Raw genomic sequence first — 18,533 nt, forward strand, 5'->3', positions numbered from 1 at the left:
CTGTTTATGGGGATGTGATGTTTCGCTGGGTCTTCTCCAGGCCATTGGCTATTGGGAGGTGGGGGTGAAGGGCGAGTGCTTACATGTGGTCGTGGAGGAGAGGCTGGGGTCTTTGTGCTCAGATGAGCCAGTGATTTGTGGGGCATTTGCAGAGCGGGCCAGTGTTTGGGGCAGAGAGGGTCTGTTGGAGAGGATGTAGAGCATTTCCTCTGCTAGCAGAATAGGTGTGCACGTGCACACACACAGTGCGCACACGGACACACACGTGCACACAGCTTGACAGTCTTGGAGAGGAGAAAGGGTCAAAGAAAAGTGTGCTCAGAATTCTGCAGAGGATCCATAAATGCCGGAATCCAGGGAGCTCTGAGTGAGCGTGTGTGTGTGTGTGTGTGTGTGTTTGGTGGCCTTCTGGGAATGTTACTGTTGTCCTCTGGCCGCCATAGTTTTCTAGTCTTCTGCCCTGTGTCATCAGGATCTTGCTCCTGGTAGAAATCCTCCGTCATGCTGGTGGTAAAACTCATTGGCAGCCCACCTGAGACTGCTGGCCCCGTGCTTGGAGCGTTGCTCGTGTGACCTTACTTCTAAGGAGGCTGTCTCCTATCCCCACCTGCAGCCCAGGCTCATCCTGCCCCTCCTCTGTGCATTTCCCGCATTCTCTCTGATCTGTGTGTGTGGAGCTTGGCTTCACTGACGGGCCTCCTGAGCTCCTGCTTCTTGGCAAGGATTGTGGGTGGGACAAGCTTGTAGTGACCAACCATCCCTGTTTACCTGGGGGGCCTGGGACATGGTTCTTTTGGTGCAAAGACTGGGAAAGTTGTGGGCGAACAGGCATGAGTCGGTCACCCGGGTCAGGCCAGGCTCCTGCCGTAGGTGGGCTCCGTCCCTGGGTAGCCCTGTCCACCAGCTTTCTTGAGTCTGATCAGAGTCAAGAGTTTCCCTAAGAAGGATGTTGCATTCCAAATAACTTGTCGTGATTCTGGAAGCTGTTTTGTATGGGCTGCCCTTCCTGGACCTGATACTGGGGCACGGTCACGAGTCATTTGGCTCAGAGGTAGAATGAATGGGGGTGTCCAGATGGTTGGGGGGATCAGAGATCAGGCAGGGAAGCTGGAAGATAGATGCCATCGCTCTTGATGTTTCATGGCAAAAACTCAGTGGAAGGTGACCCTAGATGTTGGGAGATGGTGAAATTTCACCCATCAGAATCCTTCTTGGGTGGGGAACTCTACATTATGTTTGGGATAAATATCTCACAAACCGCTTGAGGGAAGGAGTAAGTCACTGAATGTCATGCTTGAGTCACAAAGGTGGTGGCCAAAGAGCCTTCAAGGAGAACAGGGCTCTGTTAACTGAGGGACCACTGGGAACTGAGCCTTCTGAAGAATCTGGGTATGAAGCCCTGGCTGATGTTAATTGGTGGCAAAATAGAAAGCAGAGCAACTTAAAGCTGGGATTTTGGAAAGGAGGAGAGAGAAAGTGGTGAGGCCAGTTGCTGTGTGGAGGAAGACGGAGGGGGACGGTCTGGGTCGGTGGGACCCACGAGAGACTGGGCAGCCCTGAGTGTCTTCATGAGGAATTGAAGGTGGCTAGTCGTGGGCTGTGCTGTGTGACCACCACCCTCATCTCCCCTCCAGAGCCTTCTGTAAAGTCCCTGTTGCTTTTTCACACTTGTGTGTGAGCGGATTCTGTGTGGAAAACTTAAGGAGGTTGAATTCTGGGTCTGGGCGTTCACATGGGATGAAATAGAGGCAGTGCGTTCTATATGTACGGTGGTGATGGATGGGAAACAGCAGACAGTTCGGTTGTACACATTTGATGCCTGGTGCTTCCCTGTGGCCACCGAGGACCATTCTGATTACCTTCATCATCATCATCTAAGAGATACATCTAAGAGATACTGAACACCAACCCTGGGCCAGGTGTTTTTTCATCCCCGTGAAAAACAAAGAATGATCCTGATTCCATTGCACCGTGGATGGAAGCTATTGAAGGAATGTCTGGAGGAGAAAATGCTATGAGTACACACATTGCGTGTGAGTGTGTGGTGGGGAGGCTGAGTGTGGGGAAGAAAGGGGTCAAGAAAGCCTTCACAGGGCTTCATGGGGGGGAAAGCCTTTGAGCTGAAACTTCCATTTCAAGATGAACCGAGCACATTTGATGATAGAGACGATATCAAAAATAAAAACATAGCCGAGCTTGAAAACAAGGGACTACTTAGTGGGCCAGAAGCTGAGAAGAACACCTAATAACACAGAAGGCATTTGAGTTGAGCTTGGCAATGTGGGTTAGGATCCTGAAAGTCAAAGGAGAAGAGGAAGTGATTCCACAGTGAGGGAGCAGCAGGAAAAGAGCAAGTGCATGGTGTGCTGTGGGAATGAGGCCTGGGCTGCCAACACAGAGGCACCTGAGGGGCAGTGAGACTGGGAAAGTGGGCTGGAGACAGCTAGTCAGGTCTTGAAATGCCGAGCTAAAGACTTTGGACTGAATTTTGCAGGAAAAGGAGATTTTGAGGGAGGGGCATCGTGATTGGTGATTGTGCCGAGAGAAGCACAAATGGGCAAGTAGAGACTAAATTGATGAGGCAGGAGCTCAGGGATGCTAGGGCGGTTGGGACGGTGAGCTCCTGGGTCAGGACACAACAGGAGAGGATTGCTGCAGTGGACCCCGTGAGGCAAGGCCTGAACTAGCAGCACGCGGTGGAGGCAGGTAGGTGATATGTGTGATACTTGGAAGTAGAAGCCACAGGCCATGTGCACCCAGCAGCCACCTGGATACTACTGCTGACAACGACATTATTAAGAGCATCTTGGGAGCCAGGCACTGCGCTAAGCCCTGTACATTATAATCAGGTTGAAGGGCAAGGACCATGTTGTATTCGTTGCATATCTCCCATTTTGCTGTTGTGTTGTTAGGGGTTCATGACGAGGAAGCCACAAAGCCAGTCTTATCAATGAATTCATGTCCATTTTACAGTTGAGAAAACCGAGGCCTAGGAAGGGCAGTGAAGTGACAGAACCAGGCTAGTACCTGCAGGCCTCCGGACTCCCCATCCAGTGCTCTTCCCGTGTCGTTACTTCCCGTTTGAAGATGATACCTTCTTTTTGAAGCCACTGTCAGCTCTTGCTTTGGCTATGACATTTTGACATTACTGTCTCTGAGCCAGTTAGGTCCTGAGGCTGCTTGACCTGATTGTTTTAACATTTGTGTGGACAAGCATGGTGCACCCAGGCCTCCTTGCCTGGGACTGCGCATGAGGCTAGCTGCTCTCCGAAGGTCTCCTTGGAGAAAATGCTGCCTGGGCTGCTCTGGTGCACTCAGGATGGAGCAGTCCCACTGCCCAGAGAGCAGGCAGCTCAGAGTTCAGGCGGTACCTTCAGAACAGGCCTCTCCTTTAGAGAAGGCAGGTCCTTGCTCTGAGCAAGGAACAGATTTCATATTGCAGGCTCCATGCTCAAGGGAAAGTAGCTCTGCCTGTTCAGAACTCAAAGCTGTGTTTGTCCTGAACTGCCCCAGTGTTTATCCTTGCAACAGTGGGACTCAAGCGAGACGAGACACCAGCTGTGCAGTTTCCCTTTTCAATGTTTAATGTGTTTTCCTTGGCGCACAGCTCAGGAGCTTGGGTCCTCCACATCTGGGCCCCTTTCTCACCTGTCTCATTGTCACAGGTGAGAGTTTCAAAACCAGGGCATGGTGAGTAAGGCCCAGCTGGGGAAGGAAGGATTCGCCAAGACAACCCGAGCGTATCAGTAGATGCACTGGTTGTCCAGGATCTCTCAGATGAGCACATCATTCATTCAGGAAGCACTTATTTCTCACCTGCACCAGGCACTATTCCAGGCACTGGGCATGGGGCAGTGGGCACCAGAGATCCAGGGTGTGAATTATTTACGTTGATAAACTAGATAAAAAGTTGTAGAGCTCAGTGTAAACAGTGACAAATGCGAGTCACCATTTGCAGGCGCTTCTAATAGTTAACACTTGGCGCTTCATCATCAAAGTGAGGAACATTCCTTGACCAGTTCGCAGAATAGCCTGTCTTTGTCTTGTCTCTCTCCTCGGCACTCAGGCTTAGCTATACAAAAACAGCAAGACTGCATAGGGCCTTCTCTTGGAGCGATGGCTGAGGGATTCTGTTTCCAAGTGCACCCCCAAACTGTCAAGGATTACTGCTTCCCTTATCGTTTTGTAAAAGTAAAAATATTTATTATTTTCTGATTATAAAGTTGGTGTGTGCTTAATTCAAAATTCGGGAATATACCAGATGATGATCATTTCCACTTTGGGATTTGGAGTCGGTCCACAATGAGGGGCATTTCAGCGTTGCAGTAAATGCCATTGAGATGCCTTGCAGCTGTTTGGGTGTTGCTGGGGACTTAGTTCCCTACGTCTCACGTTATCTGCTTGTGCACAGACGTGGGTACGTTCTTCGTGCCAGGATTGCTGTGGTCCTCCTGGTGAACCTCCAGTGAACAATCTAAATTGGGAAAGGGATCCTGGCCCTTTTTCTGTAGTGGCTGCTGGGAGCCAAGTTGGTGGCCCATTGAAAATACACAGCATCTCAGGGTTTGCCTTCTGTGTATTCACAGCCTCCCGGCTTCGTCTTCAAGTGTATTCTCTCGTTACCCTTTTGCCTCCTATTTGAACTTTACACGTGTGTGGTTGTATGCTCCATAGAGTTTTGTGAGCTGAATGAAATCTTTCTAAGAGTAAGGCAGTACAGGCAGGTCTCGGAGATATTGCAGGCTCAGTTCCAGACCACTGCAATAAAGCGAGTATCGCCATAGAGCAAGTCATACGAATTTCTTGGTTTCCTGGTGCATATAAAAATTATGTTTACACTGTACTGGAGTCTGTTAACTGTGCAGTAGCATTATGTTTTAAAAAAAACACTGTACATACCTTAATTAAAAAATACTTGATTACTAAAAAATGCTAATCATCATCTGAGCCTTGAGCGAGTCATTTACTAACATCAAAAGATCACTGATCACAGGTCATCATAAGAAATGATGAAAAAGTTTGAAATATTGTGAGAATTACCAAAATGTGACCCAAAGGCATGAAGTGAGCAAATGCTGTTGGAAAAATGGCCCCTATAGACTTGCTTGAGGCGGGGTTGCCGCAAACCTTCAATTTATAAAAACAAACAAACAAAAACAAAAAACACAGTATCTGCAAAGTGCAGTAAAGCGACTTATGCCTGGATATATAAATAAAAAGGGTAAGAAGCACAGAGTGGGCTTTTGTATTGTTTGGTTGTACTTTACAGAATCATAGGCCAAAATTAATATTAGAGATTGTCTAGTTCAGGGTTAAGTTTTTCTGTAATGGGCCAGATAGTAAGTATTTTAGGCTTTGCAGGCCATAGAGACTCTGTCACAACTATTTCACTCTGCCATGGTAGTTTGAAAGCAGTGCAGACAATACATGGGTGTGACTGTGTTTCAATAAAACTTTATTTATAAAAACAAGTGGTGGGCCAGATTTGTTTCATGGGCCATAGTTTACTGATTCTTGGTCTAGTTCAACTCCTTATTTTATAAACTAAGAAATGGTGAGGCAGAAATTAAAAGAAAATTTTTAGGAAGTGATTTCCTAAGACAATATAGTACAAGAGTGATACTACCAGTGAACCCATTTATAATGGGGAAATTTATGGACATACAGATACATACAGATAAATATAGGCACACACACTCATACCATCTCCATTAGCACCTTGTTTCTGAATATTCATATTAATTTCCACAGTAATCTCAGAGTGACTGTCTCCTTAAAAAAACTATGTATTGTGGACAAGCATGACCTCACCTCCAGGTGTAAGCAAAGTCTATAAATGGCTGGGCTGTGTAGCTGCTCAGCCCCTGTACAGATTCAGTCTTTTGTGCTCACTTCAAAGATTGGTCTTGCCAATATAGCTGTCAGCTCCTTGAGCAAAGATAGAACGTTTAGAATGACTCTTTTTTGCTTATTTTCCTCATATTCCCATGCTACTACATTTAAATATTGCTCCAGGAAACATACACATCTAATCCATGAGCTGAAAATATATGCTACTTGCTTTACTGTCTGGGGGATGATTTGTTGAAATGAGGAAGAAAAATGCCAGTCTTTCCCTTTATCTTCCTAAATATACTGCATGTGTGGCATTTTATATTAACATAGTATGCATAGCCTGGACCATTCTATCCTTATCTCCTAGGGCCCCCCAAAAAAATAAGTAACAAGTACGCCTTTCAAAGAGAAATAATCCTATTCGTCTAATAGAGTTAAACAGATATGTTCACTGCTGTGCTGTTTGCACCTGAAATTGGACAGGTTGAACAAAATGGAGGGCACATGGGCACAGCTTAATCACACAGGTGACATCATTGACTTCGTTTCTCTCTTTAGGTGCCTCATGGTGCTGGTGACAGTTCTCATTAGCATCCTCTACCTTTTGTTTTCAGTGGTGCCTGGTTGCAAATTCGCACACACCTCACATTTCCGTCTCACTCTCTCTTCCTCACCTCTGCTCTCTTCCCTTTCCCCCTCCCTTTTTTTTTTTTTTTACATTTTAGGCAAATCTACATAAAATGTCTATATCCCCTGCAGATGATGCCCTATGTAGCAGAAAGATCATAGGTTACATGGGCCTGTATTTTTACTAAGAATGCCCCCATAGTGAACAGGTAGATCCTGCTTTATGTGCAGTTGGGAATAAATTGAGATCTTGTCTGAGTTTGTTTTAACTCTCCTAAGTGAGGCTTCTTTTAAAGGAACAGAGTGGTAATCCACCCCCTCCCAGGACTTAATAATGGCTCTTTATTTTATCCTGTGCATAAATAGAGTTTATATTTGGGGTATGAATCAGTAAATCAAAGAAGGTATGCTTTATTTATATTATTAAACGTGAAAGTTTGTCTTTGATGAAAGGTGCACTAGATTGCACTAGATTTGTTACCTGGGACCCAGCATCATGGGGTGAGAAAACGAGTCAGAGAAGTCACTTGAATTCAGCCGGAACCCATGGTAGGTAGTGAGCTGCCTGTCACTGGAGATGGTCAAAGAGAGGCAGGATCTCGTTTGGTGGCGCCGTTGCTGACGATTGGTCAGACTTCATCCTCATGGCTTTAGTTAGGTTATACAGAAAACTAAGATGTCAGAGATGCTCCAGAATAAAAATGCTTACCTGGAAGTTGAACAGACTTTGTTTCTCATCCCCTTTTTGAGATTATCCAATGTGTATCAGCGTGTGAGGCTCGAAGAAGTCCTGCAGTAAGAAAGCAGAAAGACTTTGGCCCAGCATTTCCCACTCCTGTTTTACCACGGAACCCTTTCCCCATGAAACATCTGTGGGCATCACAAAGGACACGCTTTGGGAAACATTTAACTAGCCCAGGGATTGTCAAACTGTAACCCATGGGCCAAATCTGGCTCACTGCCTGTATTGTACAGCTCACAAGCTCAGGATGGTTTTTACATTTTTAAATGGTTTTTAAAAGAAATCTAAAGAAGCATGTTCTCTGACATGTGAAAATTATGTGAAATCAAATTTCAGTGTTCATAAACAAAGTTTTATTGGGCCGCAGCCATGCTTTCATTTACATATCGTCCATGGCTGCTTTTGCAATGCACTCTACAGCAGCAGAATTGAGTAGTATCCACAGAGTCCAAAATATGCCACCCAAAAATAGTCACTGTTTGGTCCTGAAACAGAATGCACTTGGCAACTCCCAAACCAGATCATCAAGTTCCCCTTCTGGTCTGTGACTGGCCACTGTAAGTGGCCAACAGGACTTGTTCCCATGATTCAAGGCAGTGGATAAAATGTACCATCTAGCCCCTTCTTACGGAGACCCTCTACATTTACTTCCACAAGCTCAACTAAATGATACGGTAGAGATGGGGACACAGAGGCCAGAGCCAGGTGGCCCCCCAAATTCCACAGCTGGCTCAGCATAGGAATTTCCCCTTCCCGAGGTCAGTGGACTGTGTCTGGGAATTCTGTAGCAGGGTCACTTTCTGTCTCCCCCTCCACCTGCCTGCACTCCCTGCAGTCAGTGTCCCCCAGGCCCCGCCCGGTAGCCCAGCGTCTAGTCCCTGCCATGGAAGACACCCCTGATCGAGACCTGCAGGCCAGGTGCCTCAGCCATGCCAGCTGCCGGGCTGTGCTTCCGGTCTGCAGGCCCTATGCTCTATGTGCCAGCCTCTCCAGCATCTTCGGTCAAGAGCAGCCGTTAATTTTACTAGCTGGTGGGTTGGCTCCTCTAGCCTCCCGCCGTGAGAGTGAAGGAGAGTTTCAGAAGTCAGTCCTCGCAGAGTTCTGGAGAGAGGAAGAACCTCCTGGCGCAGGAGCAGCTTGCTTCGTCCCGGCTGTTCATCCCTGGCTCCCACGGCCTCTGGCGGCAAGTATTGGATTGGCCAGAAAGTTCATTCGGGTTTTTCCATAGCACCTTACGGAAAAACCCGAACGAACTTTTTGGTCAACCCCATACTTACGCTGCTGCTGCTTCTCTCCTCTGGGGATTTTGCTGGGAGTGGGTGTCTGTTTTGTTCTTCTGTCTCATCCATTTGTCTGCTTATCCATCTATGGCCACTCATCCATCTATCCATCCATCCATCCAATCCACATAACTTCACTGGTGTTCCCTGGCACACAGAACTGAATGCAGCACCCAGTCAGTGGATGCCCGGGTAAATAAGGCAGGACACTCAGGGCTTTCCCTTGTCTCTGTTCACTCTGTTTCAGCTTCTCTGGGCTGGGAGATAAGAGTCCTGCCCATGGCTGATCCGGCATCATCTGAATTGGGGCTTTTACTCTCTTTTGCTCTCTATCTGGCCTGGTGTCTCATTTGATTGGAACCAACAAGAAGGATAGGTGGAGCACTTAGCATCCCCAAATTGCCAGCTCCTGCTTTTCCTCTCTCCCTGGGACGTGCATCCTTGGGAAGGGATGCCTTGGCCCGTGGAGGGCTGCTACGTGTGGTGCTGCAGGGCAGTTAGGAACCCAGCTTCTGCAGTCATTCTGCTGAATCTCAGCTCTACCACTCTGTAGGACTTTTCCTCTGGGCTAGTTGCTTCATTTTGGTGCCTCAGTTTCCTCATCTGTTCAATGAACATAATAATAGTCCCTGCCTCTTAATGTTGTTAGGAGAATTTGATTCATCAACATATGTAAAATGTTCAGAATAGTGCCTATTACGTAGTTAGTGCTTAATAAACATCTGCTATTGTTATTTTTGTTATTATTGAGTGAGCCTAATCACCATGTCATGGAGGAAACGTGCTGGTGTGGAGACACACAGGGGTAGGGAGGGGAGGATAAACCCTTTCCTGTGACAGGGATGGAGCAGCCCTTAGACCTCACCAAACCTCAGATGTCATCTCAGAGTGCTGAGCTACCTCTGGGCATGGCCATCTGAAAGGGGTCTGAGTATCCTAGGCAGGCCTGAGTATCCCAGGATCCAGGTTTGGGTCCAGCCAGCTGATGATGTTTGGTCCATGCACACAATTCAGGCTCTGTCGTTTCTGAAGCTGGCTCATACCAGCCTGACTCGTCATTGTCCAGTCAGCCAGGAAATTCTCACTTCATATAGCTGTCCTGAGCTGGCGGGGCCGGAGGGCTGGCTGCGCTTTCCCTGGGAGCTGTACATTGTAGGTACATGTGTCACAGGAAACACCCTGGCAGTATGACAGATGAATCTTGTGGAAAGAGGGTCAAGTGTACTCACTGTGGTTCCTGTATCCAGTCATCCCTGGATGTGGGGTGAGACTGACAAGCACAGGGCTGGTTTCAGAGGGCACGTCAGCACCCTCTGATGTGGGGAGATGTCTTTAATGCCCATTTTGGCAGGCAGCAACCACAAATCCGTTGGAAGGATGCAAGGAAGTGTGTTAAGTCACCAGAAGATAAGGACACGAGTTCTACTGTACATGCCAGGCATCTTCTCTGAGCCATTCATCCGTTTCTTCAGACATTCCTGGAGCACCTGCGAGGTGTCAGACGCTATTGAAGTCACTAGACACATATTGGTTCTTCTAGTGAAATCTGTAAAGTGTAAATCATGCCAAGTGTTGGAAGTGAAAATGTTATGTTGCATTTTGCTACAGTGCTTCTGGGTGGCAAGGTTTTTGAAGTAGTTTGGTGATAAATAAGAGTCTGTGACCTCTCCATCCATCCTTGGACAGGCCTGGGGGCCCAGGTCTTCTAATCCTGATCATATATCCTGTGTCTTCCTGCTACTGGACACAAGGGACCTGAGTTTAACATTATATGACTAATGTTAAGCTAACTCCCTTCCTTCCTCCCTCCCCCCTCCCCCACTCCCTCCCTCCTCAACTCCCTCCTTCCCCCTCTCCCACTCCCTCCTTCCCCCTCCCCCACTCCTTCCCTCCCCCTTCCCTCCCCATCTCCCAGCCAGTAAAAGCTGGCGCCCCCTGGAGGCTTTGTAGGAAACGGAACACCTGTATTTGGAGCCCACCATCTTGGGCTGGGACACTTTTCTCACCTAGCTTTTCCCCCGAGGCCTTCGGGGAACGCTGATGGTTTAGCAGCCCCTATTTGGCAGGAAAATATCCTTGTGGACTGAGACTCTCCTTGGAGCCTCCGCTTCAGCTGTGAAGAAGTTTGTTTAACAGGGAGACTCAAAAATAGAGATGATGATGACGATGACAGAGTTACCAGCCATTGTCATTGCCGGGAAGTACGTGCTTGGAAAGTCACACTTGGGACCACAGGCGAGCTGATGCTTCCAAGTTTATTTACTAGGCCATGTTTAGGAGGAGGCAGACTGACTCCTGCCTCCAGGCCCCAAGCACCCCAAATTCGTACACTAAAAGCCTCATTTTTAGGGTCTGGGTACAGAATGAGGCTTCTTCCAAAAAAACAACTACTTGAGAAGAATGACAACAACAGAAATCCACCATTTGCCCTAAAAATTTTATTGCAGAAAATGTTCCCGTGTGTTTGAGTAATGAGAGAACTAGGACAGGACATTTGCTTCTCTGTCTTTCTTTAGGAAATTAGGGCACTTGAAAACTCAAATGCACCCAGGCCTCTTAAGCACCAGGGCTATCTTTCTGCTCATTTAATTAATTGTAGTTCATAAAATTGGCCCCGTGCTGACATGGAAGGCACAACAAAGCTGAGGAGCCAGGGGCCTGAGTGGAAGCTTGGTTCCTGCTTCACAAGCCTCTGCGGACACAGATCTTTCCTGAGGACATCCGGGTCACCTGTAAACTGTACGTGCCTCCTTCCGGGGCAAGCAGACCTCTGGGCCTTCCTTCCTTGTTTGTTGGAGGTGGGTTAATCGGGACAGTAAATGGACTGGGCATACTGGTTTCTTGTACCTGTAGAGAAGCCAGGATCCAGAGAATTAATCTGAAGGGTTGAGAAACCATCACCTTCCCAGACTGCTTTAGTGAAGAGGCTGAATTTTGATCTTTTCCCCATTTTTCTCTTTTCAGCCTTTTTTTTCCCCTTTATTTCTTGGTGGCTATTGAGGAAGCAGCTGTCCTAAGGGAAACAGGGAGCCGCTCATTGAAAAGGAGAGAGGAAGACAAGGCCCTGTTCCCACATCAGCCTCCCTCAAATTTTGGCTTTGCTTACACTAAAAATAGCTTGAAACAGAGGCCAAATGACAAGAAAGGGGCATTTCACCGGGCAGAGGCTGCCGGCTCCCTGGCGGCCACGTGAGGCTGCTGGGTGTGTTAGCCTCTGGGCCCCAACTTGCACAGGAGGGCGAGGGGTGTGGGATCCCACTGGGAGGGGCCAGACCATTCTTCTTCTGTGCATGCGAGATCTATCCGGAGTTACCTCTACTAGCCGGGCACTCACAGAACCTTCTGCCTGGGCTTATGCCCCAGGGGTGACACATAACTTCCTGTGAAGGGGAGCGGCTGATTTCAGGGGCTGCTTAATCCCACAGACCCCTGCCTGGGCTCCCGGGGAAGCTGCCATGAGGCGGGCCGTTTGGTTTCTTGGCCACCTTCAACCTCTGCAGAAAGAGAGCTTAGATAATCAGAAAGAAGAAAAAGAGTTTACTCACCTAGCTTCACGCAGTGTGTCAATCTGGGCCTTGGGGATTGGTGATGGTGTTCGAGATCAATTTGGGATATGAGAGCAGAGGTGACCATCGCTTCCTTTCATCTGAGGAACTGTGACCAGCAGAAAACTGTGTTCTTTTTTTTTTTTTTTTAATTTTTTTTAATTAATTTTTTTTTAATTTTAATTTTTTGGCTGCATTGGGCCTTCGTTGCTGCGCGCGGGCTCTCTCTAGTTTCGGCGAGTGGGGGCTACTCTTTGTTGTGGTGCACGGGCTTCTCATTGTGGTGGCTTCTTCTGTTGCGGAGCACGGGCCCTAGGCGCACAGGTTTCAGTAGTTGTGGCACGCAGGCTCAGTAGTTGTGGCTCGTGGGCTCTAGAGCATAGGCTCAGTAGTTGTGGATCACGGGCTGAGTTGCTCCACAGCATGTGGGATCTTCCTGGATCAGGGATTGAACCCATGTCCCCTGCATTGGCAAGCGGATTCTTAACCACAGCGCCACCAGGGAAGTCCCAGAAAACTGTGTTCTTAATCCGGGCTCTGTCATGACATTTCTGGTGACCTTGGACAAGTCCGTTCCCTCTTAAGGTTTTGATGTGTCTGTGGATAAAATGAGGGAGTAGCAATAGTCTGTTCCCTTGAGTCCAAAATGTTTCTATGTTTTCTCATTCCCTCTACTGTCCTTCAGTCAGCAAAGGCAGCGAGGGTTTATCTCAGACCTGTGGTGCACTTGGCAATGTGCTAGGCACTGGGAGAGCTGCAAAAGGAGAAAGAATAGTCCTTTCTCAGCTGCCAGAGCAACTGGAGAGATGCAGGAAATAGTCAAGGACCGATCCTGCCTGGCCCTCCCCTGGCTTTGCGTTTCATTTAAAATAAAAACATAAACTCTCCCTGTGTCATTAGGCCTCTGCCTGTCACTTGTCTCCTGTGATTCTTTTCCTCCTGGACTCCTTTCCAGGTGCATCTCCATATGCAGAGAAGGGAAGCATCTGGCAGCAGGAGCAGGGCCTGTGACCATGGAATTGGGCAGGAGGAAGGATGCCTTGGGAGGAGGGGTCACATCCTAAAGGGCCAGTTCCTCCCTGGAGAAGTTGGCTTCTTTTAAATCATTTCAGTCTTGGATGGCCCTCCTTGAGCCATCTTCAGATAGTCAGAAACCTCTGAGGGGATCACGTTTTGACTTGGTAACCACAGTGGCACCAGAATCGACTTGAAGAGCCTTCTTTCCGATTGAGCAGCCTCTGCTTGGGGCGACCCTGGTTGAGATATGGCCTCTGTCCTTTGCTCTTTGCATCACTTTGATGGAAGTGCTGTTGGAGAAAGTCTCCGAGTTCCTGCAAAGTCTGTTCCTCTTCTGGGCAGAAGCAGCTCCATCTCTTTGTACCTGTAAACATTTCATAAGAGGCACGTTTATTTAAAATAGGGGCTGGCAGAGGCCCCCAGGAGGGGTTGAGGAGCAAGGAAACGTTACCATGGTAAGAGTCATTTTTTATTTTGGGAGCAAAGTAACTAATATACCCAGGGGGCTGGCGGGAGCTTCCAGGCTAACCCCCAAATGTACAGCAAAGGTGTGAATACTGTGTGTATGAGTGGGTTTGATGTTGCAGAGTTTCCCCCAAATGAAGCTTTATTTCAGGTGGACTTCTTAGATGAACTTGAAAAACAAGCACAACAAACCCTCAATTTGCTGCCTATTTCAAGGGTTTCCAACTTGATGAACATGATTTAAGCAAAGACTGTCCATATCCTTGGGAGTTAGGACTGAGCCCTTCCTTGAATGCTAAATGACTAAACGTCATTGTTCCTCTTCTCTGGGCCTGATTTGCAAACACGTAGATTTTTCTGGTGGTTTTTCCTAGAAAGTTTCAGTGCTGAAGCAGATTTTCATAGCTCCCTGGACCAGAGGGAGTTGCTGTGCTGGGGGCTCAGGGTTCTCTCCGACGCACCAACCTCTTAGAGGCAATTCAGCAAACCACCCTTCCAGCCTCGAAAGATCCACTTCTTCCCCGGGTTACGATGGAGAGATCCAGATACAGAGAACAGAAATAAATAAGTAACCTGATTCTCTTTCATTTAACTCTCTTTTAGACACAGCCTCTGGTGTTAATTATTTCTGCTGTAGATTTTGTCAGCCCTTGAATCCCAGTCCTTTTGCCAGAGGTGGTATATTTTAGAGATGAAAAATGACATGAAAAACAATCTGCTTTCCTGAAAAATAATTTTGTATACATGAAACAGACACATTAAGCCATTTACAAGTGAGATGTTTGTTCTCGGGGATTTGGAGGAAATCTGAATTTCTAACTCTGGGCTCTTTAATAATTTTCAAAAGAACTGAGGGTAATAATTAAATGTCTTTGAACTTCCCCAGGCTGTCTTTTCTTCAGTGATCTGGAAGCATTTGAAAAGGAATAGAATTCTCTACCTTGATGAAATCCTTAAGAGGATAGAGGGGACATTGGCCCCAGGAGGAGCTTTTTAGCAGAATGAGGGAACCTAAGGTAAAGAGGTCCAAGAAGAACGCACAAGGTCACTTTCGGAGCTTCAGACATGGGTTTAACGGAAGGGCCTTCTAGCCAGTTTTTTTCTTCATAGCCTTGGTTGCTAGGGCTTGGAAAAAAGACCAAGGAGAAAAGGAAAGAGACAGACCTTAGTTAAGGGTATCTGTAATGAGAATACATGTGACATGCAGCATTTTATAGCTGTGGTGTTCAAGGATTAGAAGAGATCTAGTCTAGGGATGGTGAATAGGTTTCATCTCCGGGGCCCATTATGATTAATCAGTCGTGGTTACTGAGGATGCTTTGCTGAAGATTCAAGGCTCAGCAACAGAGTAATTGGGGCTCCTGCTCTACAGAATGCTGTGATTGATTAGTGATGTCTGCCATGAGCAATGGCTTGGAGGGTGGCAGTACCCGTGTTATTTCTGCCTTATTCTGCCTTAGTTATCTCTGTTCTCGATCATTTTCCCTAAAGTTTACTTTATGAGTGATTTAAGTGAGGCTTGTCCATGGTCAGTCAGTCCCAAGCAGCAAATGGTCAAGAACCCATGTTTCCTTACTCTGTCTAGTATTTGATATCCTAGCTCCATAAATTAGATCTCAGAGGAGCAGAAAGTTGTCAGCTTCCTGGATGAGACTTCTTTTTCTTCATATTGCAGCCTGACTTCAGATTTTTCCATCTGGAGACTTTCTTTAGTGTTTGGAGAAGTGGGAGGGGGTAGATTTCAGATCCACAGTGATCCTACAGACAAACAGAAATGCAGGCACGATTTTCCCATTTATTAGGTCTACTCTCAAAACTCTTTTAGCACAGAGCACAGGTTGCTCACAGTCCTCCCTCTGCAAAGCTTTCCCCTCGGCCCACTCCCGGGGTTCCATTCTCCCCATCTCTGAAGATGCCTTTCTCCACCTCCCACTCCCCCTGCACCGTAAAAAGCTTTTGGTGGGGGTTGTTCTGTCATCATTTCCTCTCTTGCTTCAGAAGCCTCACCTTCTTTTTCTTCCTGTTTTCTCCCTTTATGTTTTATCTCTTCAGGTATTCGTGCTCACATCTTAATGGCTATGCTTGCAAAGATAAATACATTTTGCCTCTGACCAAAAGCAATTTCTGCCCTGACTTGAATTGAAAAGTCTGTAAGCGTTGCTGGGTGGGAACAGCGGTAGAGTTCTCAGCTTCGTCCTGGGGGCCATAAAAGTTGGCTAAGCTTTTATTGCCTCCATCAAGATGAAAATGGGATTCCAAGCCTTCAAATATGGTAGATAAACAATAAGGAAGACTCTAGCTTTTGTCAGAGCAAAGTTCTCTGTACCAGTTTTATGAGTCTACCAGTTATGTCATTCTCTGGCATCTATTTCATTCTGATGTAAAAGAGAACCTTCTCTATGAATTCATGCAACACTGTGTCTGGATAGAGGATTTCAGACAATCGGTAGATCTTGGAAGAAGGCTGACAAATCATGTTCTTGGGCCATAACTCACCCCCACACTCCTCACCCATTCCTCAATTCTTGCTCCTTCCCTTCTGGTGTGATGGGAATTGGAATAGAAAGCTCCATGAGCTGTAAGGCCCAGGCTGGGTTTAGATTCTTTGGTGGTGATTGGTAGGGCACTATAACAGACAGGACTGCAGTTTGAGGTACCAGGCTGTCTTTCACCTTTGAGGTGGCTGGGATTCTTTGTCACGATTGAATTTGCCATCTTGGCTTCAGTAACCAGCTGCATACAAATGGGAAGAGCTTAGCTTACATTTCCAGGCACTGCTTAGCAGAGCCCCATGTTTCACCTTCACAAGTTGCCCCTGTGCCACTCTGGATGGCTGGGGAAATGTCCAGTGAGTGCTCCCTAGGACTTGTTTCTAATTTGAACGATTTGGTGGGAAACTGATATAGACATCTTACATCATAGCAGTAGCCACGTCCTGTGGATTTGCCCTCCATGCTTCTGCCTCCGTGGTCCTGGTTTAGACCCTGTGACCTCTTCCTTGACCCATTATAACAGCTGCTGTGTCAGACTCCCCATTTGCTCCATTTCCTCCCTTTAGTCCACCTTGCATGCCATTGTCAGATGAACTTTCCCTGAAGCCAGCTTTGCCTAGGTTCCCCCGTGGCTCAGAGACTTTCAGTGGCATCTCATGGCCTGAAGCCTAAACTCCTTATGCAGATGGTCAGAGCTGACCACCATCTGGCCCCCACTCTCTTTCCATCCAGCCTTCCCTCTCTTCTCCAATGTTCTTGTGTGTTCAAATCCTACTCCTCTTTAAGATGCAGTGCGGGGTCTTCCCCTCCTCTGTAACTCACCACTCTTGTACACTCTTCACATACACTTGTGCAGGTGACCTATGTGCCCTATTAAAGGCATCACCCAAGTGGTTAAGAACACTGGCTGTAGAGCCAAGCTGGTTGAATTTGACTTTTAGTCTGCCGTGTACTAATGTAACCTTGGGCCAGTGGCAGTCCTACTACAGACTGCGCCTATTTTGTAGGATTATTATGAGGATTCAGTGAGCTAACATTTATAAGGTGGTTAGAACAGTAGCTGGCAAACACTAAATATTATATAAATTGTTTGTTAAACAAATACAGTAAATGGTAAATACCTTGAGAATAGGAAGCATGTATTTTAATATTATAATCCCCTTTGTCTTGCAGTGGGCTAAAATAATCCTGAACCAGATTGCTGTGAGAATGAAATTAAAAGAGAGGGAAAGCACTTTGTCACTTCGTCGTTCAACTGATATTATTGAGTATCTGGAGGTACCAGGCACTCTGCTAGGTAGTTGTTAATGATCAAAATGGAATGAGATATGGTTTGAATATTCAAAGAGCTCACAGTCTAGGGAAAAAGAGTTGTAAGTCAGTATCTAAAGACGTTGATTATGACCATATGGAAGACGAGTGACAAACATTATTCTGTTGTCATTCCCATGTTACAGATGAGAAAACCAAGGCACAAAGATTTTTTAAAAATTAATTCTTGGGCTTCCCTGGTGGCGCAGTGGTTGAGAATCTGCCTGCTAATGCAGGGGACACGGGTTCGAGCCCTGGTCTGGGAAGATCCCACATGCCACGGAGCAGCTGGGCCCGTGAGCCACAATTGCTGAGCCTGCGCGTCTGGAGCCTGTGCCCCGTGACGGGAGGGGCCGCGATAGAGAAAGGCCCGCGCACCGCGATGAAGAGCGGTCCCCGCACCGCGATGAAGAGTGGCCCCCGCTTGCCGCAACTGGAGAAAGCCCTCGCACGAACCGAAGACCCAACACAGCCAAAAATAAATAAATAAATAAATAAATAAATAAGAAAATCCTTTAAAAAAAAAATTTAATTCTTAATTGAAGTATAGTTGATTTACAAGGATTTTAAAAAATAACTTAGGAAAGACCATACATCCAGTAAGCATCAGAACTGGAATTTAAACCTGGGTTCCTGTGACCTGATGGCCTAGACTCTTGCCACTGTACCGTCGTGCTTCTCATTCATGAATGAGTGAAGGAATGAATGAATGTGTGAAAGAATACATTGGACCATCCCAAAGACACATGGCTCTGGGAAGAGATCATTCCAGGGATTCGCCTTATAGGATGAGTTCTCAGTCAGGTTGGAAAGATGGTAAACCCCTGAAGCCATGACCATTTGTCTAGTCAAGCACTTCCTATGGTGGACAGTTGGAGTGGTTTATTGCTTCCGTTTTGGGGGCCACCTCACCCCTATTGTCTTACCTTGATGCCCTCCAGGCATGTATCTATGAGGCAAGGATGGTTTTAGTTTCTGCTCCTTTGGGTAATACCCAGGACAAAAGGTGGATATGACGATGGATGGAGAGAACAGATATGTAACCATTCCCTCTTTAATCTTTCATCATAATGGGACCATTTGGAAGGTTTCCATAGGTACAGGGACAATGCCTCTCCACTGGGCTTCATCAGCCACCGAATAATCAAGACGTCAGGGTAGAGTCTGGAGTGAGGCTGGCTGGTTTCCATGGCAACCACTGCTTGCCTCAATCCTGCTC

General features: G+C 47.0%; 1 protein-coding gene across 15 annotated transcripts in view; it reads left to right on the top strand.

Annotated features, from left to right (window-relative positions):
* KCNMA1 (potassium calcium-activated channel subfamily M alpha 1) overlaps positions 1 to 18,533 on the top strand; it is a 751,659-nt gene that overhangs the window by 224,063 nt on the left and 509,063 nt on the right. The window lies entirely within an intron of this gene.

The sequence above is a fragment of the Balaenoptera acutorostrata genome, chromosome 16, assembly GCF_949987535.1.
Source record: "Balaenoptera acutorostrata chromosome 16, mBalAcu1.1, whole genome shotgun sequence".
In the NCBI taxonomy this organism is placed as follows: Eukaryota; Metazoa; Chordata; class Mammalia; order Artiodactyla; family Balaenopteridae; genus Balaenoptera; species Balaenoptera acutorostrata.